Below are 21709 nucleotides of genomic sequence, written 5' to 3' on the forward strand. Positions count from 1 at the left end.
ATGATGATGATGATGATGACTGGAATAATAAAACGCCATGATAAAACAAGAAAATGTTAAAATACAATACGAATAGCAATTTAAGTAGGGTTGGAAACCACGTAACATCTTCTCATAAGAGACTTTTTCCGACCTTTCCACCTCCATAATCCTTTTTTCATATTTCTGATCCAACTATACTGATATTAAGAGAACGATCGCACAAAAGGATGTTAAGGGGTAATAGGCAAAATAAATCGCTTATGGAGAGGCGTTAGGAAGCTGTTTAGGCTATGCCAATCTATTTCTGGGGAAGTGATCCTCTCCCACCCACAAGCAAGAGGGAGAGGCAGTGAAGAGGAGGTGGTGGTCAAATGGTCAAGGGAAGAAGTGAGACGTCCAAAAAAAGAAAGGGTCAACGAGTTAAGCACACTCAGAGAGCTCATACCTCCACCAATACCTATATCACATGACTCCGATCACCACCAAAAATTAAACCAACTCTTCCTCGATCCATGGTCCACATATCCACAAAACTTCATCAAAATCCATCAACATCTTTTTGAGATATCTTGTGGACAAAGAAACATATATATAAAGACCAACGGGGTGGATACGTGGATAGAGAGATTGGATTAAGGAGAATGAGAGACAGGAAAAGAAGTAGAAAAAGAGAGAAAGAAAGAAAAAAGAGAGAAAGAAATGAAGATGAGGAACGGAGAGGAGGAATGAAGCGACTGAGAAGCAAAAAAGTGAATGGAAAGTTTTAATGGTGGGAGCTGGAGAAGGTCCCATCAACATATACAAACTTTACTAGCTCCCTCTCTCTCTCTCTCTCTCTGTCTCCTTCTGTCTGTCTGTCTGTCTGTCTGTCTCTCTCTCTCTCTCTCTCTCTCTCTCTCTCTCTCTGTCTCCTTCTGTCTGTCTGTCTGTCTGTCTGTCTCTCTCTCTCTCTCTCTCTCTCTTCATGAATTTTCCTCCTTATTTTTCCTTACCATTTTTCTCTTTCTCCTCTCCCCCTCTCCCATTCAGTATCAACATTTTCCCAACAGAAAAATAATCCAACTTTCCTGTGAGCTTACTTCGAACGGGCCCTTTGGTCTGTTAGTTTTCTTGCTCTTTTTCTTAGATGACTTGGAGATACAAGAAATTATTATTATTATTATTATTATTATTATTATTATTATTGTTGTTATTATTATTTTTACTTTACGGAACAAAATTAGGGATGTGTTACTCGTTTTCTTGTAAATGTTGTATTTCTTATTTTCTATATTTTCCTTTGTGTGTGTGTGTGTGTGTGTGTGTGTGTGTGTGTGTCTTTCTCTTTCTCGTTGTCCTCCTTCCTCTATCCTTCCTTCAGCTTCGTCTTCCTCCTCTTTCTTTCCTCTCTTCCTTCCCGTCTCCCTCTCTTGATTTCCTTTGCTCCTTCCCCCTGTTCTCTCTCTCTCTCTCTCTCTCTCTCTCTCTCTCTCTCTCTCTCTCTCTCTCTCTCTCTCTCTCTCTCTCTCTCTCCCCCAAGACTTTACTCTCTCGTCTTTCTCATGGCGAATAATTTCCTCTCAAACCAATTCCTCTCTCTCTCCCTAGATGCCTTATTACTCAAATCACAATATTTTCGTCAATAATTGAACCTGACTCCTGCAAATATTTCAATGCCTGCAAGTGACATTTGAAACTCTGCCAGTTCTTTCCCCTCTGTCTGTGTGTCTGTCTGTGTGTCTGCCTGTCTGTGTGTCTGTCTGTCTGTCTGTCTGTCTCTCTCTCTCTCTCGTCTGTCTGTCTGTCTGTCTCTCTCTCTCTCTCTCTCTCTCTCTCTCTCTCTCTCTCTCTCTCTCTCTTTACAATCTTTCTTCTCAAACACTCCATTTTTTTATTTTTCTTTTCCTGCCAACCACTTCTTCCTCTCCCTCTTCCTCTCTCCATCTATCTGTCCATCTATCTATCTATCTATCTATCTGTATATCTGTCTACCTATCTACCTATCCATCCACCTATCCATCTATCTATCTACCTAAGTATCTATCTATTTCTCCAAACCTCCCCCATCCCTCCCTCTTTTGACCTCACATGACCTGGCTCCAGCGAAGACGACCTCATTTCAGGGAGAGACGGCCACTGCTTTCTCCAAAGATTATGTGTCCTTATTCAATTACCTAAGTCATTCCTTGCACAGTCTATCCATCCATCTATCTATCTGTCTATCTATCTATCTATCTATCTACCATCTCTCCCCTACCCTTTCCTTGACCTAACGTGACCTGAGTGAGTCAGCCACTGCTTTCCCCAAAGATTGTGTCCTTATTCAGTTACCTAAGTCATTCCGTGCCCAGTCTATCCATCCATCTATCTACTGTATCTATCTATCTACCTATCTATCTATCTCCCCACTTTCCTCTACCCTTTCCTTGACCTAACGTGACCTGGGAGAGAGGGCCACTGCTTTCTCGCAAGATTGTCCTTTTTCAGTTACTTATATCGTTCTATATACAGTAAATCCCGAGGCTTTCATTTATCGCGGATTTACTGGTGGCGGATTTTTACGCTCTTGACTGGTTGCCCGGGATTCGATATTGCGAAGTTGGCTGGGAGAAGGAGTAAGAAGATGGGGTTCACCATCCAATTTCGTCTCATTTTTTTTATCTATTTATCTTTTATATATCTCTATCTACCTACCTGTCTGTCTGTCTGTCTATTTTTTATTTGACTACTAGGGTAGATTTGGTTAGGCGGGCATTATATGTTAGCTTATCTATTAATCTATCTATCTATCTATCTATCAATCAATCCATCTATCTATATGTCTGTCTTTCTTTTTTACTGGTAGGGCAAACTTGCTGGTTCGGTAAGGATTATTATGTTTCTTATATCTGTCTATCTTTCTACCCATCTATCTACGATATTTAGATCTTTTTTTTTTCATTTGAATAATAGTGCAGACTGATTGGTTAGGTGAGGATTATTCTATCTTTCTACTTATCCATCCATCTATCTATCTATCTATCTACCACATCTTTCTATCGGTCTCACTTTTATAAAGACAATGAATCCCCATCCACTCAAACTGCAATGATTACCGTGCAGTTTTGTTTTTCTTAGTATAAAATGAAAATAAATTCTTACAAACTGTGCAGAAAATAAGAAGAATGATATTCGAAATAATTTCTATTAACACAGACTGAAAAGATTAAATTTGCGCTTACTATACTCCTTTCACTCTAACTTGGCCCAAAATTGCCATCTCTCCATATTGATTGCTGTGTTGTAACAAGAGGTTAACACTCGAATATGATGACAGTCACGAAGAAGAGCTATGGTGTGGCAGTGTGTGGTGTGGCAGTGTGTGGGGTGGCAGTGTGTGGGGTGGCAGTGTGTGGGGTGGCAGAGTACGGTGTGGCAGAGTACGGTGTGGCAGTGTATGGTGTAGCAGTGTGAAGTGTGGCAGTGAGAGCTGTGGCAGTGAGAGCTGTGGCAGTGTGAGGTGTGGCAGTGTGTGGTGTGGCAGTGTGTGGTGTGGCAGTGTGTGGTGTGGCAGTGTATGGTGTGGTCGTATATCTTGTGGCAGTGTACGGTGTGGCAGTGTATGATGTAGCAGTGTGAAGTGTGGCAGAGAGGTGTGGCAGTGTATGGTGTAGCAATGTGAGATGTTGCAGTGTGCGATGTGGCAGTGTGTGGCGTGGCAATGTGAAGTGTGGCAGTGTGTGGTGTGGCAGTGTGAGGTGTGGCAGTGTGAGGTGTGGCAGTGTGAGGTGTGGCAGTGTGAGGTGTGGCAGTGTGTAATGTGGCAGTGTGTAATGTGGCAGTGTGTGGTGTGGCAGTGTGTGATGTGGCAGTGTGAGGTGTGGCAGTGTGAGGTGTGGCAGTGTGAGGTGTGGCAGTGTGAGGTGTGGCAGTGTGAGGTGTGGCAGTGTGAGGTGTGGCAGTGTGAGGTGTGGCAGTGTGTGGTGTGGGAGTGTGAGGTGTGGCAGTGTGTGGTGTGGCAGTGTGAGGTGTGGCAGTGTGTGGTGTGACAGTGTGTGGTGTGACAGTGTGAGGTGTGGCAGTGTGAGGTGTGGCAGTGTGAGGTGTGGCAGTGTGTCGTGTGGTATTGTGAGGGGTGTGTGTGGTGTGGCAGTGTGAGGTGTGGCACTGTGAAGTGTGGCAGTGTGGTATGGCAGTGTGCGGTGCGGCAGTTTGTGGTGTGGCAATGTGTGGTGTGGCAGTGTGAGATGTGGCGGTGTGTAGTATGGCAGTGTGCAGTGTGTGGTGTGACAGTGTGAGGTATAAAATGTGTGAGAGATTATGGTAGTGTCTTTAACTCCGCAGTGACTTTTATAACGCTATGTAAACTTCGTACACACACACACACACACACACACACACACACACACACACACACACACACACACACATACAGAGTGACCTGACCACATTAGGCGTCGCACAAAAAAAAAAAAAAAACATAACCCTATCGAAAGGGGATCAGACTCATTTGTTTATTTATTTATTTAAAGGGAAGAGAGCAAGGTCACCCACGCTAAATATACCCTCGACTGGGGCAGGTAGAAGGACGGTGAGGACAGGTGGGGACTGGGCTTATTTGCCAGGTAAACGGAGCCCTTAAAGGCCAGGTATACACATTTCCTTGTTGTCGTTACGAGCGTAGTTTGCACTGGATACTCATGCCCTTGGTGCGTTTAGCAGGTGATGATCTGAAGGCTGGACCGATTGGATTGACGTTAATTCGCGGATTAGGGGATTATTTTTTCTTTTAATCAGTTTTTAAGTTTTGTGAGTGTTGATAATGATTTTTGTTTATGTTTGGAAGGGGGTGGGGTGGTTGTGCTAGTTTGGGTTTATAGAGTGAGGGTTGTGGGGGAAAACTGTATGTGTGTGTGTGGGGGGGGTGATGTGTATGTATGTGTGTGTGTGTGTGTGTGTGTGTGTGTGTGTGTGTGTGTGTGTGTGTGTATCCGTAACCAAAATACCTCTTGACTGCCTGGCTTCATTACAACCAAACTTGACAGATATACTGGGGGCAGGGATAGGAAGAAGTGATTTGATTTTCGGCTAGGTCAAGCAAAAGTCAAGGTAATTAATTAAAGTAACAAATTAGGACGAGGTGTCATTGTGGCCTCTGCATTTTTTAACTTTTTTTCTTGTAATTTCTAGACGTTTTCATTCAGCTTAGACAGACTTCTAGTACTGAAAGTATTAATGAAGGCTGTGTCTAACCCATCCACATCATTAAGTGAATTTTGGGGTTAATTAGGTTGTTCGAAGATAGTAATGATGATAGTAATTAAGACAATGATGATGATGATGATAGTAGTACCAGTCTTTGCTAGTATCTGTAGTATTAGTATTAGTAGTAGTAGCAGTAGTAGTAGTAGTGTCAAGGGGAAAGTGGAATTACGAATAAATTGCTAACATTATCGTTGGTAGACTCAAGAAATCGACTTGTGAAATCAAGCAGTAAATCTTACTTTATGCCGGCTTACTTCGCTGATTCTCTACAGAGGAGAATTTTATAACTTTCTCAAGTACACAGCAGAGACTAACCACTCACAAATGCTGTATTGCTCATACTGTTGGCCCCTGGGAAAGTGTCCCCACCCCTGACAATTGGTAATTAATACTAATAATAATGGGCAGGTTTTTGCCGGTGCTAATCCTAGTTGGCACAACGGATTTAAGAATTAATACCAAAGAACTGGCCTAAATACCAGCTGTGATTAATATATGAAATTTGTGCAAACTGGGATAAGCAAATTAAAGAAAGCACAATGTGGTGATATCAAACACAATTATACATTACATTAAGCTCAAAGAAAGGAACTGCAAATTCATTAATTGCAACAAAAATTTTGTGATAAGAATCTCAGTGAATTCAAAATATCAAAGGAAATACAGTCACTCACGCACTCAAGCAAATTGCTAATAATCTTAAGCCTAGGAAAAAGAACGGAAATACTGGTCAATGGAGGAAATGGGGCTATAGCTGCGAAGAGGCTGGGCATCTCTAACTGGTAAGGTGCTGCAGTTCACTGCTAAGGTTCACTACTGGCGATCACCAACTCGGTGGGGAGATACGGGAAATCGTAGAACTGCTGGAAACTAGCCACTGTGATGAGGGTGTTGCTCAGCACTGCGCACGACGACACCTACTCCCGTGGCTGTCTGACACTAACTGACTAATGTAACCAAGCCAGGTACAAAGGCATGAGAAATGGGCGTGGCTCAACTCAACGGTCAGAGAAGCAAGGCGTGGAAACGACAATTAAACAAAAAATATCGCTCAGTGAAGCGCACTGTGTGAACAGAAAGACAGCCACTTGTGAAACAATGACAAAGATTACAAAAACTCATCACAAATCTGAGTGCAAAAGCGAGTGGTTAATGGACTGAGTGAAATTCTAAGGATTTCTACATTCTTCGAGCGTTCCCAGTATAATACTAATACAATGTCGCGAGTTAATTAATGTCATTACGCTTCATCAAAATGAAATTTTTCATAGAAAATTTAACAGCAGGTAATATTTACATCCTAACTCAGTCACACAAGATTTACATTGTGGTGTGTGTAAAGTCACAAGAAAAAGTATCATTACCCCAAGAATGTCCGATGCTAAACGAACGTTAGCTGGGCTATGTGGGCGGGTCCTTGCTGTTCGCCCCTCCCCTATCTAGTGTTGCCATATCACAATCCCATTATAGGAGTTGGAATAATGAGCAAGAACGAGCCATATGGTAAGGAAATATACTGGACGTGCTTGCGTTACCCTGAGCGTCCCGCCGGGGATTAATAATAAGACTCGGTATGTTTATTATTTTCATACTATTCAACACGTATTATCTATAGAATACAACAAATAAACTATTTTGGAAAGTATTAAATCTATAGGCATCGACTTTTTTTTTTTTTTTTGATAGTCTAGCAGGGGTGCACGAGTTCATTTGTTTGCTTTAGATGGGTGGTTAAATGCTTCAGATGGATGCTTCAGACGTCTAGAGGCTGTTTTGGATGCAGGAGGTGGGTATACAAAATATGAAAGCAATGAGACTGAACATGTATTATTATTTTCCCTCTACTCAACATTTATCATATGTAGAAAGCAATATATCATTATTACACTGAAATTTACTAACTTGGCTTGTCTCTGCTGAAATACTATCATACGTCCGGCATGGGTACACATGCTCATTGCCCGTCTGCACGTGTGTTGCCGACTTCAGACCATTTGGTTATTAATTCAGTGACGGATAATAAAGCATATTGTCTCTATGCATAGAGGCCAAATGATCTAATTAGTTTTTATTACCTCCAGCACAAATTCAAAAATCTGTCTCACATAACCAACACTGACGGGTTTGAGGTACAAGCATTCCTGTCCCGTCATTCCACAACACTTCATCGTTGCGTCATAGTGCATAGCTCTGGAGGGTAACGATAGTTTTTCTTATAACTGTTCTATCCTGCTACAGGAGAAAATCACTGTCGCCAATGAACGTAAAAACCTTGTATTTACGTTAACAGAAGCAAGCTTGAGGGAAAAAAGTCCGTGATGATGGTGAAAAATCCTGTTCTCAGGTCAAACTGAGCGAAAGTTCACCACATTCATTAAGTAATTGTTATGTAGCGTGGTGTATGTAATACACTGTGTAGATGTTACAGTTGTAGTGTAACTGTACCTACATGTAAAATGATATAATACAAATTAATAATAAATGGAGACAATGAGGGCAGAGGAGAAGAGGCGGCAGCATGCGGCTAAGACGGTCAGCTGATCTGCACAGCAAAACTGCTACACCTGCCAACTGTACCTGTGAAATCAAACAAGGTGGAGCATCAAAAGTGTCCATATGACAAATAATTTGTATTAAATTACAATTTCTCTTTGCCTAGTAGTCCGTGGATATGCTACAAAAAGGTACGCCCTAGTTGAAAATTTCGAGTGACAGCCAAAGCTTCGTACATTCGAGGTCGCCATTACTTTCTAACTGGGTACATTATTAACCAGGAAACGTAGTCCTTGGATTGCTCAAATCTCTCAGGACCCTTGTAGTTTACTGGTTAAACCTACATTATTAACCAGGAAAGTGTTAGTCGTTGGACTGCATAAATCTCTCAGAACAGCCATTTTACTGGTTAAACCTATATCTCTATCCCTACACAAACTCTGGCAGGTCACATTTTAGCACCCAGAGTGGGTGTGAACACTCATGTGGATAATGTGTATTTTCCGTGAATCCTCAGATAGGCCCACAGCTCGAGCCACACCACAAGGTAATTCAGACACAGCCTCATAATGCCTCTGCGGGGGTCTCGAACTTCCCCCTTAACCTACGGTACATGCATATGTACAGGCCCTGGACATAAAGTGTCCTGTGGGACCAACAGTCGAGATGTCACGTCTTCACCAACACTGCCACTGCCCACTCTTTCAAATGACTCAGAGATTATGGGTGTTGATTCAAACAGTGCAAGAAGGACACATCCCTGATTGATGGTATGTCGACACACATTGCAGGAACGCACATGCCTATTTACTTCCTGTCCCATTACTGGGTTTTCTTTTTGCCCATGTGACCTCCTGACACTAAACAATGACCCCCTTCTAAGACTGCTTGGCAATACTTTGAGGGAACAACAAACTGCAGTTGAACCTCGCCCAGGGGTGTTTGTGACTCATGGTACAGCCGTCCTTGTTTACGAAGGAACATGGCTTGACCTCCCTGTGAATACTTAATCACTTTACCCTTTTGCTTCTTCCGCACAACGGCATGTATCGAGTCAGACTGTTGTTCCAGGACAACATTTTGACTACAAATCAGATCTTGCGGTGATGCAATGGTCAGCGAGGTGACACAGTTTGGAGCCTTGGCCATGGTTCGTGTTACTTCAGCTGAAGTCTGAGTAGTAACGTCTATGGTGCAACTATTTTTGATGCCTGGGATGCCTGGTATGTTACATATAATAAGGTCAAAGGTTCTGGCATGACAACTGCAACTGTAGAACCAGTGTAAAAGGGAGATGCCACCTGGATACGTGCCTCAGGTACTCCCTCTGATTCATCAATAAGCTGAGCTTAGATCTGCCTACCTGTGTACTCCTAGGGCTGAACTAGACTCTGCCTAACGGAGCAACCTGAGGAACCATTGTCTTTCAGAACATTTACAGGAACACCTCCCACAAACCCTGACTGAACAAGGAAGGCACTGTTACCTGTGGGAGGGCCTATGAAGGAAGCGACCAGTCATTGATAAGGTTGCATAGCACACAACTCTGGGACTGTGACCCCCTGAGGACTAGATGCCTGAGTGGTCATACTTGGACTAGATGTCTGAGTGGTCGCACTCAGACTAGATGCCTGAGGGGTCGTACTCACCATCTGGGGAGTTGGAGCATTGACCACCTGTGAAGGAGGGTTCACCATCTGAGGGGGACTAGTGAATTGTGAGGAAATACCTGTACTGGTGGGGACAACAATGCCGCACTGCTGTTGGGGTATTAATGCAGCATTTGCCTCCTGCCTATGAAACACTAAAGCTGATTGTCCTGACTAAGGGTTATGTGGTTTGTCCTTGCTCTGCTGCTGCTTGGGATACTGCTGCTGGTTTAGGTACTGCTTGTACCTCTTCCAGTCGGGTTTCTGCATATTCTGCCCCTGGTCCTTCTGCAGTTTGTTTGGTCCGTGGCCATTATTCTGAGAACAGCCTTAATGTTGGGGTTCAGTCTGAAATGGCTTCCCAGACTTGGCAGTATCTTTCCTGATCCAGGTCTGTTGCTTAAAAGTTTGGTACTCATACGCAGTGAAGAATGCATCAGCCTTTTCCACCATTTGGCTGGCATCCTTTACCTGACAAATCATAAGCTGAGCCATAAGGTCGGCAGGCCAAGACTTTTCTAGCTGTGTGCACAGCATGAGGTCAATTATCACCTCTCGCGTGCGAGGGGTCTCATCTTTCTCTATCCACTCGTCTAAGTATGCAGTGAGACGGTCGAGGAACTGAACAGCAATCTCCTTTTCTTGGACATGCTCCCTCATGAACTGGCTCCTGGCGTCATCAACTGTGAGACTGTATGCTTTGATGAGTGCAGCCTTCATCATCTCATAGATGAGATAGTCTCCACAAATTCTGTGGAGAATATCGAGGGCAGGGCCCTCAAACAAGCTAAGAAACTGGACCCACTTAGCTGCCTCATCCAGCTGGTACAGCTGCGCCATGTCCTCGAAGCGAGCTATGAATGGCTTGATTCGCTCACCTTCCTTGTATGAAGGAAGCTTGAGGCACGGGGTTGCCAGAACATGTCCTGGAAGAGCACTCGTGGAGCTCGGGTCAGCTGCACCAGATGTGCCTGAAGCCAAGGAGTCTCACTTGAGCTTCAGCACCTCAAGATCATGTTTCTCACGTGCCTCGTGCTCAGCACGCTCGTGTTCACGTTCTCTCTAACGTTCCTCGCGCTGTTCTCGCTCGTGTTCATGTTGAATTTTCTGCTCTTCACGGGCAGCATTCTCACGCTGCTGTTCATGATTGTACCATGAGAGCACATAGTCTTTAACCCTTTCATATACGGGGGCCTGGTGAAGAATCCAACTGCTCACACTCTTTGGAAGCAGGATTCATCCAAGTGAAATTGAACCGCTCGCACTCTTTTGACTCAGTATTCATCCAAGTGAAACCAACCCCTCACACTCTTTCGGCGTAGGTTGCGTCAAACCACATAATTTGCTGTATTTTTTTCACAACATTTTGTTGTTTTATCTTCCTAATGAACGAAAAAAAATAAAAAAAATGGTATTACCATATTGTATCATTCAATACAGCTAGTCAGGTCAGGTGCGGGTAAGGGGATGGGTCTGTTATGATGTGGCAGGGGTAAACCAGTTCTGCTGTCGGGCCCTGCTGCGGATGTCACTGATTGCATTACGCAGTTGACCCTTGTGCGGTGTGATGCGGTGAGGATCTGTCCGTTCTCCCATTTGGGGCTAAGATGTGAATGAATGTGTTTGAATGGATGAGTAAATGGAGAGTGTGTCGTCCTGTCTCGGCTACCTCCCTTTCCTTGGGGGAAGCAGCCTAGGTATATAGATAGATATAGATCATTCAATTATTTATTCAATGCTCATTTACTCAAAGACATATAAACATTTAGGCAATGATTATAGAATACTGTAGAGCATTTATCTGCGATCCATTTAATAAAAAAATGACACTTCTAGGTATACTAGAAAATTTTTTTGGCATACGGAATAACAATAGTCGTTTATCACGCCTGGCCGCTCTGAGTGAACTGTTTCCTATCATTTCATTCTTGACCTACCGCATCTCACGCTCCCCACATTCCTCACTCAGTGATCTGTGCGGCATCAAAAAATGATACAATCATTTCAATCCCCTGCCCTAATTTTTAACTGTATTGTTATGAAACTGATACATGTTACAAATGAATAAAAGATCTTCCTGATGAATGAAAAAAATAAATGAATATAGGATATAAAACATCATACTTCATCGTTCAGTAATGTATTCATTTACCCACTGACATATATACAGTACTCACACACTGTATTTTTTTTTCACAGTTGTGAAAAAAAAAAAATACAGTGTGTGAGTACTGTATATATGTCAGTGAGTAAATGAATACATTACTGAACGATAAAGTATGATGCTTTACATCCATTTTTTAATTTTTCATTCACATGGAAGATCATTTATTCATTTGTAACATGTATCAGTTTCATAACAATACAGTTAAAAATCAGGGCAGGGGAAGGAACTGATTGTAATTATTTTTCGATGCCGCACAAATCACTGTATGAGGAATGTGGGGAGCGTGAGGTCTGGGTGGACAAGAATGAAATGATAGAAAACAATTCACTCAGAGCGGCCAGGCGTGATGAACTACTGTTATTCCGTATGCAATAAAAAATTTTCTAGTATAGCTAGAAGTGCCATTTTTTTATGAAATGGATCGCAGATAAAATGCTCTACAATGTTCTATAATCATCGTCGAAATGTCTGTGAGTAAATGAGCATTGGATAAATAAGTGAATGATACAATATGGTAATTCCTTTCTTTTAAGATTTTTTCGTTCATCAGGAAGATCATTCATTAATTTAAAACATAAACCAGTTTCAGAACAATACATTTATAATAAGGGCGGGGTAATGAAATGACTGAAATCAGCTGATACCGAACGAATTGCTGATGAGGAGTGTGGGGAGCGTGAGGTCTGGGCTGGCGAGAGAGCCACTCAGTAGGCTACTTGGTAGTGGTGGGCGATACCAGCAAAAAAAGGTAATCGCGATTACTGATTACCTTTTTCGAAAGTAATCGAATAGTAATCGATACCTGTTCGATTACTTTCAGTACATAACACTGAGTCCACTGAGTCCAGTAGTCCACACCCCGTGACCGCAGAATCAGCTAATTGATCCCGTTTTCTTTTATTGACTATTGTTAAATGGATATAATTATTATTAAACGTAACAAGTACCCTACCACCCGACTGAATATATGTAACAAATGTTATATAATCTATGTTATATGCCTGGTGGCACAGTTGAAATTATATATATATATATATATATATATATATATATATATATATATATATATATATATATATATATATATATATACAGAGAGAGAGAGAGAGAGAGAGTATCAATCAGATCCAAACAAAACAAATGATGTCATTATTTCAAATTTCAGAGTAATTGGTCAGAAGTATCGATTACTGGAAAAGTAATCGATTACTGTTCTTTTCCAACAAGTAATCGAATCATTCGATTACTAGTAATCGATTACGCCCACCACTACTACTTCGAAGTGGTTGAACTCAGGTTCCGTCGAAAAAGTGTGAGAGAGTTAATTTCCTGGGGATTGGTAAGCCCCATATCCCTGGCTTCTTGTATATATATACTAGTAGCCATGATGCTAACTCAACTAAGACTAAGTGGACTAAAGAGTACTGCTGTTTTGCAGAGAAATGCTAATAATTGAAAGTAAAGAATATACGCACAGGCTGGTGGTGACCAGTTGTATCTAGCTGAACTAGAAAAGAAAGAAAATAAATACAACTGACTGGGAAAACTTTTACATAAAACTAATAAAGCAGAATTAATAACCATCAGTAAGGCAATGCATATAAACTTTGATGATAACTAATAACTAGCTTAGAGTCAGTTTATTTCATTAATAATGTCAATGCTAGGAGTTAATACCCTGGCGAGGTTCCCAGATGTCATGGGGGAATTTGAATTACGAAGAAAATGCTAATATTATCGTCGGTAAACACAAATAATCGATTTGTGAAATCAAGCAGTAAATCTTACTTTATTCGGCTTACTTCGCCGAATCTCTAAAGATGAGAATTTTATAAACTTTCTCAACAGTACACAACAGAGACTAACCACTCACAAATGCTGTATTGCTCATACTGTTGGCCCCTGAAAAAGTGTTCCCACACCTGACAATCGATAATTAATACTAATAATAATGGACAGGTTCTTGCCAGTGCTAACTCCTAGTTGGTACAATGGATTTAAGAATTAATACCAAAGAACTGGCCTAAATACCAGCTGTGATTAATATAAGAAATTTGTGCAAACTGGGATAAGCAAATTAAAGAAAGCACAATGTGGTGAAATTAAACACTGTTATACATTACATTAAGCTCAAAGAAAGGAACTGTAAATTTGTTAATTACAACAAAATATTTACCTTACTAGAATCTCAGTGATTTCAAAATATCAAAGGAAATACACTGTCACGGGGTTTTTAAGAGTATGTAATATTAAGGAATAATATTCAATAATACTTAAGTGCAGGGACAAAGAATTGACTTGTGAAAATCAAGCAATGATTACTTTATGCCGGCTTACTTCGCCGATTCTCTAAGGATGAGAATTTATAAACTTCTCAACAATACACAGCAGAGACTAATTATTCACACGTGCTGTTTATTGGTACTGTTGGCCTCTGGAGAAAGTGACTCCACCCCTGACAATCAATAACTAATGCTATTAATGATAAACAGGCTCTTGCTGGTGCAATTAACTCCTAGATGGCACAACAGATTTAAGTTAAATAAAGGGACTGGCCTAAGTACCAGTTGTGAATAATGCAAAGCGTTTATGCAAACTAGGAGCTATAACTAAAATAAGCTAAATGTGGAATAATAAAACATGAGTTTACATTACATTAAGCTCAAAAGAAAAGAACTGTAAATTTATTGATTACAATGAGATAAATTTGCGTTACATGTTTCAAAATGAATTCAAAATAAGGAGATCGCACTCACTTGCTCACTCAAAAGCTAAACTCTTAAACCTAGGAAAAACGAAAAGAAAATACTGGTCAGAAAAGTGGCTAGGCAGGAGGAACTGGGCGTCGTTGCTGAGGAAGGATGCTGCCACACACGTTAGGCCTCTCGCCGACTCACAGTAGGTGGGAATTCAGGAACTTGCTGGACAATGGCAGCACTGCTCCACAGTGGGCTATCGAACCTGCTTCCATGACGTTCAGATCCTGACTGAGTTCAAATCGTGAGAGATAGGCGAGTGTCGAGCCACACTTGCTAACGGCTAGAATGAGCGAAACACTCCCATAACAAATCACTCAGCGGAGGTGCTAATGTCGCGCACAAAGACGATCACTTATGAAACAGCGAAAAATGGTTCTGAAAACACTCCCGATCGAGTGAATACGTGGCGGTTGACTTAGTGATACATACTGGGATTCCACTAGAATTCTTGGTGTCCCACCAAATTTTAATGTCACGAGTTTATTTAAATATATGATCACTCCAACTCGTGACATTACCCCCCATCAAAATGATTGTTTTTTCTCAGGAAAAAAATGTCAATATACATACATATAAATCCTAACTCAGTCACACTAGATTCACACTGTGGTGTGTGTGTGCTATCCTGCTACAGGAGAAAGTCAGTCGCCAGAGAGCGAAAAACCTCGTATTTACGTTAATAGAAGCAAGCTTGAGGAAAAAACTCCGTGACAACGGTGAAAAATCCTGTACTCAGGTCAAACGGAGCGAAAAGTTCGCTACATTTACATTAACAACTAATTGTTATGTGGCGTGATGTATGTGATACACAGTGTAGGTGTGACAGTTGTGGTGTAACTGTACCTACGTGTAAAATTACATAATGCAAGTCAATAGTAAATGATGATGACGAGGCAGAAGAGAAGAGGCGGCACCATGCGTCAGGGATGATCAGCTGTTCTGCACGGCAATGATGCACCTGCCAGCTGCACCTGCGAAAGCAATCAAGGTGGAGCATCAAAAGTGTTATTTCTCTCTCTCTGCCTAGCAATCAGTACTTAATGTTACAAAAAGTACACTATTTACATTATTAACCAGGAAACGCAGTCAAGGCGTCTCTGCAGGACATCAAACACTGACCCAGTTTACTGGTTAAACCCTAAACTTAATTAGCGAAAAGACTGGGCATTTCTGCAGGACATCAAACGCTGCAATTCGCTAAATTAACCAGGGAACATGGTCAAAGCAAAAGACTGGGCGTTTCTGCAGGACATTAAACACTGCAATTCTCTAGGGACCCACTTTACTATTTAAACTAACTCTATACTTACAAATAATGACAAGAAGCTGAGAATCCCTATGCCATCTCAGGCAGGTCACATTTTAACACCCGCCGTGGGTGTGAAAACTCATGTGGATAATGTGCATTCTCCAGGAATCCTCTGAGAGGCCCACAGCTTGAGATGTTCCACAAGGTAATTCATACACAGCCTTGGACTGTCTCTGCGGGGTTCTTGAACTTCCCCTTTATCTTACGGTATATACGTATCTATAGGCCCTGGACATACTGTGTCCTGTGGGGCCAACGGGCGAGATGTCAGGTCTGCACCCATTTCACCACTGCCCTGTCTCTCAACTGACTCAGAGATTACGGGTGTGGTTTCAAATGGCACAGGAAGGACATGTCCCTGATTAGTGGTACGTGGACACACATTGCAGGAACGCACAAAACTATCCATCTTTCGTCCCATCCCTGGCCAGAAAAAGTCAGCACGGATACGGCCCTGGGTTTTCCTTTTGCCCAGGTGACCTCCTGAGGCTGAACAATGACCCCATTCTAACACTGCAGTCGAACCTCGCCCTGGGGTGTTTGTGACTCACGGTATAGCCGTCCTCGCTTGCGAAGGAACCTGGCTTGACTTCCCCGTGAATACTTAATCACTTTACCCTCCAGCTTCTTACGCACTGAGGCAAGTGTCGGGTCAGACTGTTGTTCTTGGACAACAACTTGGATACACATCAGATCTTGCAGCAATTCAATGGTCACCGGGGTGACACAGTCTGGAGCCTCAGCCATGGCTCATGTTACTGTAGCCGAAGTTTGAGTAGCATCATCTTCAGTGCAACTATGCTTGGCACCTGGAATATTGCCTATGATAAGGTCAAATAAAGGTTCTGGCATGACAACTGCAACTGTCGTACCAGTGTAAAATGGAGATGCCACCTGGATACATGCCTCAGGGAACAGTCTCATTGATCCATGAATAAGGTTAGCTTGAATCTGTCGACCTGTATACTCCTCAGGCCAAACTAGATTCTGCCTGACAGAGAAACCTGAGGAACCATTGTCTCTCAGGACCTTCACAGGAATGGCTCCCACAAACCCTGGCTGAACAAGGAAGGCACTGTCACCTGTGGGAGGACCTGCGGAGGAAGCAGCTAGCCACTGATTAGGCTGCTGAATAAATGATGTGGCAAACATGGTGCCCTGAGAATTTGATACCTGAGGGGTCGTACTCACTGCCTGGGGAGATGGAGCATTGGCCATCTGTGGAGGGGGGTTCACTGTCGCCGTGGGACTAGTGAACTGTGGGGAAGTACCTGTACTGCTAGGGACAACACCACCGAGCTGCTGCTGAGGAATGAAGGCTGCGTTAGCCTCCAGCCTCCGATACACTGGGGCTGGTGCTGAAAAGGTTTGTCTCGTCGGTCGATTGCGTGGCTGATACTGCTGCTGGTTAGGGTACCTGTTGCACCTCTTCCACTCAGGTTTCTGAGTGTTTTGCCCCTGGTCCTTCCTCTGCGGTTTTGGACCTTGGCCATTTTTCTGAGAATGGCCTTGTTGCTGGGGTTCAGTCTGAGACGGTTTCTCAGATTTATCAGGTTTCCTGTTCCAGGTATGCTGCTTGTGAGTTTGATACTCGTATGCAGTGAAGAATGCATCAGCCTTCTTCACCATTTGGCTGGCATCTCTTACCTGGCAGATCTTAAGCTGAGCCATAAGTTCAGTAGGCCACGACTTTTCTAGCTGTGTGCGCAGCATAAGGTCAGTTATCCCCTCACGTGGAAGGAGTTTCATCTTTCTCCATCCACTCATCTAAGTAAGCAGTAAGCCGGTCAAGAAACTGAATGGGAGTCTCTTTTTCCTGTAAACGCGCCCTCATGAACTGACTCTTGTCATCGTCAACTGTGAGACCGTACGCTTTGACGAGTGCAGCCTTCATCATCTCATACTTGAGATTGTCTCCACGAATTCTGTGGAGAATATCGAGGGCAGGGCCCTCAAACAGGCTAAGAAACTGAAGCTGCTTAGCTGCATCATCCAGCTTGTACAGTTGAGCCATGTCTTCAAAACGAGCTATGTATGTCTCGATTCGCTCGCCTTCCTTGTATGGGGAAGCTTGATGTGTGGGGTCGCCATAATATGTGCAGGGATAGTGCTCGTGGAGCTTGGGCCAGCTGCACCAGATGTGTCTGAAGCCAAGAAATCTCGCTTGAGCTTCAACATTTCAATTTCATGTTTTTCACGAGCTTCTTGCTCGGCACGTTCGTGTTCTCGTTGTTCTTGCTCGTATTCGCGTTGTTCTTGCTCTTGTTCTAACTTAAGTTCGCGTTGTTTTCGCTAGTGTTCACGTTCTCTCTCACGTTCCTCGCATTGTTTTCGCTCGTGTTTACGTTCTCTTTCGCATTCTTCACGAGCAGCTTTCTCACGTTGTTGCTCGTAATTAAACCGTGAGAGGACGTAGTTTTGAATTTTTTCGGGGTCGCTAAGCCCCATATCTCTAGCTTCCTGTACATAGACGTTGGCAGCCATGATGCTAACTCAATCTAAGTGAACTAGCGACTCAGTACTGATTGCAATTTTGCAGAGAAATATGCCAATAATCGAGAATAAAGAATATAGGCACAGGTTAGCGGTGACCAGTTTTATCTAATTAAACTGGTAAAGAAAGAAAATTAAACAAACAACTGACTGTGAAAACTATTATGTAAAATTAATAGAACTGAATCAATAATCACCAGTAAGATAGTGCCTATAGACTTTAATGATAAATACCTAAGTATGAGTGAGTGAGTTTTATCTAGTGAATAACTTTAGAGCTAGGAGTTAATATCCTGGAATGAGGTCGCCAAATGTCACGGAGTTTATAGAGTATGTAATATTAAGGAATAATATTCAATAATACTTAAGAGCAGGGACAAAGAAATGACTTGTGAAAACCAAGCAATGATTACTTTATTTCGGCTTACTTCGCCGATTCTCTAAGGACGAGAATTTATAAACTTTCTCAACAGTACACAGCAGAGACTGATTATTCACACGTGCTGTTTATTAGTACTGTTGGCCTCTGGAGAAAATGACTCCACCATTGACAATCAATAATTAATGCTATTATTGATAAACAGGTTCTTGCTGGTGCAATTAACTCCTAGATGGCACAACAGATTTAAGTTAATAAAAGGGACTGGCCTAAGTACCAGTTGTGAATAATGCAAAGCGTTTATGCAAACTAGGAGCTATAACTAAAATAAGCTAAATGTGGAATAATAAAACACGAGTTTACATTACATTAAGGTCAAGAGAAAAGAACGGTAAATTTACTGATTAAAATGAGATAAATTTACTTTACATGTTTCAAAATGAATTCAAAATAAGGAGATCGCACTCACTTGCTCACTCAAAAGCTAAACTCTTAAACCTAGGAAAAACGAAAAGAAAATACTGGTCAGAAAAGTGGCTAGGCAGGAGGAACTGGGCATCGTTGCTGAGGAAGGATGTTGCCACACACGTTAGGCCTCTCGCCGACTCACAGTAGGTGGGAATTCAGGAACTTGCTGGACAATGGCAGCACTGCTCCACAGTGGGCTATCGAACCTGCTTCCATGACGTTCAGATCCTGACTGAGTTCAAATCGTGAGAGATAGGCGAGTGTCGAGCCACACTTGCTAACGGCTAGAATGAGCGAAACACGCCCATAACAAATCACTCAGCGGAGGTGCTAATGTTGCGCACAAAGACGATCACTTATGAAACAGTGAAAAATGGTTCTGAAAACACTCCCGATCGGGTGAATACGTGGCGGTTGACTGAGTGATACATACTGGGACTCCACTAGAATTCGCGGTTTCCCACCAAAGTTTAATGTCACGAGTTTATTTAAATATATGATCGCACCAACTCGTGACATATACTCACGCACTCAAGCAAATAGCTAATAATCTTAAGCCTAGGAGAGACAACAGAAATACTGGTCAGTAGAGGAAACGGAGCTGTAGCTGCGCAGAGGCTGGGCATCTCTATCTTGTGAGGCACTGCAATTCACTGCATAGGTCCATTACTGCCGATCACCAACTTGGTGGGGAGATACGGGAAATCGTAAAACTGCTGCGACTAGCCACTGCGATGAGGGTCTTGCTCAGCACTGCGCATGACGACACCTATTCTCGTGGCTGTCCCGACACTAACTGATTAATGTAACCAAGCCAGGTACTCAGAGAAGCAGGGCGTGGGAACGACAATTAAACAAAAAAATATCGCCGAGTGAAATGCACTGTCTATACAGAAAGACAGTCACTTGTGAAACAATGACAAAGGTTACGAAAACTCGTTACAAATCTGAGTGCAAAAGCGAGCGGTTGACGGTCTGAGAGAAATTCTAAGGATTTCAACATTCTTCAAGCTTTCCCAATATAATACTAACACAATGTCGCGAATTCGTGGCAAGTAGTAGTTGCAGTAGTAGTAGTAATAGTAGCAGAAGTAATAATAATAATAATAATAATAATAATAGCAGCAGTAGCAGTAGTAGTAGTAATAGTAGCAGAAATAATAATAATAATAATAATAATAATAATAATAATAAAAACAAAAATAAAACACGGCACTGAAATAATACAGGCTGTATGTAACCCAAATTAAGAAAGCCTCTCCTGAGCTTCATTTATCGTCTTAAGACACCGAAAAGAATATATAAAAATAGCCCCCTCAGAAAGCGCATACCTCCAACACGACAGCATCATCCCCCCTTCAGAACTTGACCTACGTCCTTTCTCCCTCAAGATTTAATTACTTGTTTCTTTAATAACCATCTATAACCATTCTATACTAGTGTAATCTAATTCATTGTTATTTAATTAGTGCTATGACATAAAGTCAGACAGACTAGAAAATGTAAACTCTCTCTCACACACACACACACACACACACACACACACACACACACACACACACACACACACACACACACACACACACACACGCGCGCGCGCGCGCGCGCGCAAAGGTAACCTAATAGTTCATCTCTTCTACTTGTCATTTTCCTCTGCTCGCATATGTTCCCAAGTTGCGAGAGGCTTTGTATGTTTTCCTGCCCATAGATGATTCTATTCTGTAAGTTAGGGGGGAAAGTGACTGTCACATGCCCTAGAGTGAAATAGACGCCGTGGAATCGTAAACCAGCTTTTGATATCGACTGTAGCTTCATTTGAATGCTTTGTGACAGGGTTTCACAAAAAGCGATGGGACTGATAACTACACCGACAGTGGGAGAGGGGTGGTTTCTCTCTCTCTCTCTCTCTCTCTCTCATTTTCTTCACGTCTCTCTTTAATATCCTTCTCAACTATTTTATTTTTGCTATTATTAGGCAATAATATATATATATATATATATATATATATATATATATATATATATATATATATATATATATATATATATATATATATTATTACGGAACAGAGAAAGATAATGTACACTTTAAGTGAGAATACTAATAATCACTACTGTCCCGTAAAGTTCCAGGTTCAAAACAAAAGTGTTAGGTAAAATTACAAGTTAAAGTTTAATGCTCAAACTAACAACAAAACATTCAGGACTCATAAGGATAATGTAATGGCAAAAACAGGTTAAATATATGGTTAACTGCAATAGCCTCTATTAACACGAAATTAGCATGAGTAAATTTATCTAAGTCAGCCCTGTTAAAATGAGATACCAGATAATACTCAGTGAATGCCAGATATATTATTACAGATACAAAATGTTATTAATGATGGCTGACAATAAGAACCCTACACAAATTACAAAAACCTCACCAGGTCTACAAATTAACAACTTATGCTATACAGTACAAGAACAAAATGCAATAACAATTATACTCAAATTACACAGCTGCTAGATGGTTGGAGACTTCCTGAGCACTCACAATAATAACCGTACAGGGGAGGACAGAGATGTGAACAAAATGAGGAGTAGATCTAAGTGGCAATAATGCAGAGACTGAGCTCATTATATAGGGGCCGGCAGAGCTTGATACAACTTGTAAGAAGGACGCGCAAATGAAGCCATGGGGACAAAGGGTTGACAATCCTGCTCTGAACAACAGAAAGAACGACTTACTCTACTATAACGGTAGAAGGGTGGACTGAGGTAGAACACGCTCGTGATCAAACATGC

Source organism: Coenobita brevimanus, chromosome 116 (assembly GCF_032717465.1).
Source record: "Coenobita brevimanus isolate Jiangsu-jjx chromosome 116, ASM3271746v2, whole genome shotgun sequence".
Classification (NCBI taxonomy): domain Eukaryota; kingdom Metazoa; phylum Arthropoda; class Malacostraca; order Decapoda; family Coenobitidae; genus Coenobita; species Coenobita brevimanus.